The sequence below is a fragment of the Podarcis erhardii genome (assembly GCF_964252035.2).
Source record: "Podarcis erhardii genome assembly, chromosome: 2".
Taxonomy (NCBI): Eukaryota; Metazoa; Chordata; class Lepidosauria; order Squamata; family Lacertidae; genus Podarcis; species Podarcis erhardii.
In genome coordinates this window covers 25,714,219-25,720,218 of record NC_138498.1, presented here as the reverse complement: position 1 = coordinate 25,720,218, position 6,000 = coordinate 25,714,219, and the positions used below count along the sequence as shown (strand labels likewise).

Sequence of the window (6,000 nt, the reverse complement as noted above, 5' to 3'; positions counted from 1 at the left end):
TGATGGTGGATTGGAAAGCCCCTGGGTGTACCAAATTAGTCACATGCTTCTCTGGATTCTCAGCCTCTGTTATACATATATTCCATGCTGACCTAAGAGAGAATTTCAGAGCAATGGGAGGTATCTGAAAGTGAGACAACCTCTCCCTATCTGCTGTACAGAAGGACAGATCTTCTTACTTTCATGTAGCAACATTTAACAAAGTATGGGGAAGCTTTTTCTTACTTCTAGATATGGGTTGCTGATATTTTTATAGAAATTGTTGCATTTATGTATTTAAAATTTACATATTAATTTTTTTATTTCTTAGCCCTACATTGTAAATCATCTAGAAGCTTCAACGATATAATAAAATATAATTACCACCACCACCGACTGACAAATGCTGGAAACTCAAATTTCTAACACCAAACACAAATGGCTAGGGGGAAACAAAACCCATACAGATGGCACTGCCAATTTACAATAATGTCGATGTACATATATGAGAGAAATACACAGCATCTCAGACACTTGGACTTGATCCCTCCAGTTGAAGACATCCAGATTTTCCATCTGATCTTTGTCAGGATAACTTGGCCTTCAACTCAGCAGAGAATCAGAGTGATAAAAACCTGAAATAATCATTATCTGAAATGCTTTAGTAATGAATCCTCTGAGAGATATTTTTTCTCAAGGAGTGCACATAATAGTTAAGGCATAAAGGATTTTATAGAAACGTGGTTGTTCGTTTTTTGCTAAAAACAACTAACTAGACATATTTCAAGAGCTGACAATTTGATGAATGACTTTTCTTTTCCTGAAACAAAGACCATTTGTCTACTTTACACAAGCTACTTTGGGTGCATTGAATGGTCTTCTTTATAAAACAATCCATGGCAGATTCTTGCTTCCCGACACGTGAGAGTTCAGAGGATTCTGCACCATCTTCAAAGAGCACCCCATGAACATGAAATTAACAAGTCATTCCACTAACGAGAAATGTACGTCCACCTTGAAAATGAGTGAACAGTGCCACTCCAGCCATCTGTCTGCTACATTTCAGCCTGTGGTCAGTCAGCAAATTCTCCCAAACCAGATTTGATGCTATAATGTTAGCCTGGAAGTGGTAGTGATAGGGAGGTAATAATTAGCTTGAAGTTATAGTAGAAATGTTGTGTAATAGTGTCTGGGTGTTTTTCAATCCTAGTCCTACTCAGAATAAACCCAGTGATGTTAACAGGCATTACTAACTTGGGTTCATTAACTTTAATGGGTCTGTTCTAAATAGGACTCAGTTAAATACCACCTCTTTGCTGCTCATCATGACTTCATTACACTTTCATTTTGTAAGGGATCATGTTCAATGTCCAGTTCCTTTCATTAAGTCGACAGACTATATTTATTAGACAAGAGCATCCCCTATCCCCACAAAAACACACACATAAGAGCAAGGAATTTTAAATTCAGCATAAATCAAACACTTTATTTTTAAGGTGAATTTACAGGGTTTTTTGTTTTGTTTTTAAGTTACCCCAAAAATCTTTTCTAATAATCAGTGGCACATCTGGTTAGTTAAGTGATAATTCAGGATATGGTAGAATGTCATTCAAATCTGAATGTTTCATATAACAACACTTAATTGTGATTGATCTGCAACTTACCCTCATGCCAAGGTTGTGGTATATGTCATGATTCCAGTTTAAGACAATTTTGTTCAGGAGCAGAATTAAGTATCCTTCCATTTTGCCCACAACTGGGAAGGATGGGAATGAACACATTGGTTTGGTAAATCTGGGCACAGGTTTCATTACCCTTCCAAACACATTTGACATGACACATTTCAGAGGCATCAATCACACTATTGTGGACTATCCACTGCCAGGGGTACCCTTAGTGCTCAAGGAAATCACTGGCATAACTCCAGGTTGGGGCCTTAACTTACGGGCCAGGTGTGGATCAGAAAGGAGCTCCCAATCTGGTCTTCATCAACACTTCATCCTCATCTGACCCACTTCAAATCATGTGGGCAACGTCTGATGGATTTTCAGAAGCCAAAGTCAGACCAAGTATATATTTCCAGTGGTAGACTCCAGAGCGCTGCAGAACTTATTGACCTTAACCATACCAATGGTATCGAATCACATGCACACGACTTCAACCTGGCTCCCTTTAAGCAGATTGAACCGTATGGCTTTTTTCTACATAGAAACTGGATGCAAGAATGTTTTTATGTAATTAATAAGCACATCCCTGCCTCAGTGTATATAGTTATTGGATTCTAAAATTGACTATCTAGCATCCCTTCACAAAACTGGAGTAAAACAAAGTCATTCTTTGTGTAGCACTGGTGTTACGATTACTTTTCAGCTAGGTATCTTGCCTGATATATAATCAGAGGAGTGGGTGATAAATAAAAAGTAGTAGTATGACTGATGGCCAAACTGAGTCTCTATGGGCTCCCAAAAAGTTCAATGGTCCCTCCCAGGTGATCCAAGTTAATATGGTGTCCTTTCCTAATATCTCATCCTCACACTGAGATGTAGGGAGATGAGGAAGAGAAAGAATCATAACTCAGTAAGTGGTAGTCTAACCCAAGGCCCCAAGCGCCCCCCACCTCCCCCTTTGACGTAGAAACGGAAGTAAAGGAAAAAGGAGGGTGGGGAAAACCCTCCATAATTTATGGCATCCATGGCCTAGCAAAAGTCACAGAAATACTGGAAATCTCCAAATCAGTGCCTGAGGTTGTGTGATATTTCCATGCTGATTTCCAAGATGTTATAAAGTTGAAAGATATACGATATACGTTATCTTTATTGTCATTTTCCCATACAGAACAATGAAATTGAAAATCTACATAAAACATTCAAAAAACCCTAAAAACTCTGGAACCCCATTTTAAAATAGAATATACTACAGTGGTACCTCAGGTTAAGTACTTAATTTGTTCCAGAGGTCTGTTCTGATCTTTCTTAACCTGAAACTGTTCTTAACCTGAAGCACCACTTTAGCTAATGGGGCCTCCTGCTGCCGCTGCGCTGCCGGAGCACGATTTCTGTTCTCATCCTGAAGCAAAGTTCTTAACCCAAGCTAGTATTTCTGGGTTAGCGGAGTCTGTAACCTGAAGCGTATGTAACCTGAAGCGTATGTAACCTAAGGTACCACTGTATAGAGACTCCTTATGCTGCGTTTAGAACCAGAATTGCATTTGCGTAGAAACTGTTTCTCAGGCAGCTAGTCCTGGTCTTTATAACCCTGTACCTTCTTCCAGAAGGCAGAAGCTGAAAGAGATCATTTCCAGGGTGCATACTATCCTACGCTGTCTCTGAGGCTTTCTTATGGCACCTGACAGCATAGATTTGATCTAAGGTGGGAAGAGTGCACCCAATTATTCTCTCTGCAGTCTTTACAACCCTGGACAGCATTGTTTTTCCCCTGACCGTGCAGCTCCCAAACCACACACACAGACCATACGTTAATACACTCTCCACAGTACAATGGTAAAATGCCATCAACAGGTCCTTTGAGAGATTGTTTTTCCAGAGGATTCTCAGAAAATATAACTTCTGCTGTGCTCTCTTCATCAGGTCTTTGCTGTTTTCTCCCCAGGTTAGGTCATCTCTCCACTCCATTCCCAGAATGCATCCGAATGCTTGCGGAACTTGGTGAGCCCTCATGTTTGCTCTTGCTGAATCTAAAAAATGAATCTAATACCTTTCTTGGAAGCAGATCTCGATGGTGCACGCTCAAACTGAGTTCAGAACTTCGTTGTGATAGCATAAATTCCTGTTTAGACTGGGTTGTCTCGACTCAAACCGCAAAGGCAACACAAAGTGCTGATGTTTCCCCTTGCTTTATGGGAAGTATCCACACAAACCCACAGCTACGTCATGGCTATACTCCCATACTGGACACTGTTTGAAGCATATTTCCCTCATTTCTGCTGAGGGTTTAACTAATTAATGACAACTCCCGAGTCTGAATGCTTGGAATTCCTGGTTCAGCAGTGCACCTGAGAGCGATGCAATAGGATAAGGTTTTCAAATCAGCTCTGGCCGCTGAACTATGCATACATTAGGTACACACCTGGGATGGAGAAATGGTGGGCCTGCAAATGCTGCTGGGTTGCAGCCCCCATCACCCTTGACCATTAAACATGCCGGCCCTGGGTTGATGGATGTTGGGAGTCCGACAATTTCGGGAGGACCACAGGCTCCACCCTCTGATAAACACACCTACATTTGTAGGTATACTGCACTCCTCCACCCCTTTTCTGAAGGTGGAAGGATCACAGGAACAAGACAAATGAACATACTACTAGTGTCCCCTGGATGTATGAGACACTTAATCTCAGGGTCGTGGGTTCAAGCCCAAGTTGAGCATAAGATTCCTGCATTGCAGAAGAGAAGAAGAAGACGAAGAAGACGAAGAAGACGAAGAATAGTAGTAGTAGTAGTAGTAGTAGTTTGGAATTGATATCCCGGTTTAGCACTACCTGAAGGAGTCTCAAAGCGGCTGACATTCTCCTTTCCCTTCCTTCCCCACAACAAACACTCTGTGAGGTGAGTGGGGCTGAGAGACTTCAAAGAAGTGTGACTAGCCCAAGGTCACCCAGCAGCTGCATGGGGAGGAGCGGAGACGCGAACCCGGTTCTCCAGATTACGAGTCTATCGCTCTTAACCTCCACACCACAGCATCGAACTTACGCAATCAAAAATGAAGGGTTAAATGACCATGATGGCAAGGTCTGGATTTCATTGCTCAGTCATATATGGTGGTCACTTCTGTTGCAGCATGATCAGTGATTTTGATGTTGTTGATATTTCTTTTAAAAAAATAAGCAAAACAAAGGTATAGTGAAAGGTAATTAAAGGCAGATTTAATTGAGCTTGGAAAATATAAGGCAGTTGTAATACCGAATGCGTTTCAGGATAAATTATCACTCTATGAAGTATTTGTGAGCCATAAATTTTGCCATGCTTTAAAAAAAAAGTACACATAATTATGTCTTTCTGTCATGTGATGCTAAAAATTATTCTCTTTGGGCCAACATGCATATTTAAAATACACAAACAATTGCAGTTATATATTAGAGGGTTGTATGTTAGAGGGTTTTTAAGCCCAGGTCTTTTAATATGGTTGAGGAACATATGAGCAGGCAAGTGTTAAATTGCTTTGTTAGAATAGCTAAATAAAAGCAGGAATACTGGCTCAAAATGCACTGGAACTGTGGTTTCCAAATGATCATCAAGTAATAAGCACCGCATCTTTTGGGAGTCTCCAATCTCCTTTCAATACACTCCAGTGATGCCAATTCTACAGTATGTTTTGATTCATATATTCCTGTTTTCTCTGTATGCCAATAAAGCTTGATTGATTTGATTAATTGCAGCCACTCCTTTGGGGCTCTTTGTTGTTCTTGCATTTCAACACTTCATCTTCAAACAGGATTCTTAGTGACCTTCCACACAAAGATGTCGCATGAGAACAAGATAAAGAATTGCCCCATTAAAAATGGGTGATAGGCAAAAGGTTAAAGGGTGGCAGCAGTTGTTTGTGTCATTGCTGCTGCTTGCTTGTTTCACCTGTGGACTTGTTTCACCCTAATCCTTCCTAGCACTTGTCATGGCTGGAGAGAAAGTGGATGTGCAAGACTTCCTGCAGCAAATGCCACCTGCATTGAGATAAATATGGAAAACCTTTTGTTCATAGGATTCCAATGTGCAACCTGCCACTTCTGGGCTCCCAGGTCCATCCAGAACTGCAGTTCTGATGAATTTGTCATAGCCAGACAAAACTGAGAACTCAATAAATCCAGGGAGCTTCTTTAGAAGGAAAATGAGATGGAATGCTCTATGGAAAGAAGGAAAAAACCCAAGGTGATGAGATGAGAAAGCACTGGGGACTATAAACCTGCCTTAATTTAGAAACACATCTGTCTGTCATTTTATATACTTCAGATATTGTTTCTTCCCACCTTAAAGTGTCTATTGCCTGTGTTCCCATATAGGGGGGGTATAA

General features: G+C 40.7%; 1 long non-coding RNA gene across 1 annotated transcript in view; it reads left to right on the top strand.

The window, feature by feature from the left end:
- The first annotated feature begins 456 nt into the window (after positions 1–456).
- LOC309335143 overlaps positions 457–6,000 on the top strand; it is a 36,364-nt gene continuing 30,820 nt past the window's right edge. Inside the window, exons 1-2 of the long non-coding RNA XR_014153391.1 lie at positions 457–2,900; positions 3,154–3,644. This is a non-coding gene — a long non-coding RNA (uncharacterized lncRNA). The remainder of the gene's footprint in view (positions 2,901–3,153; positions 3,645–6,000) is intronic.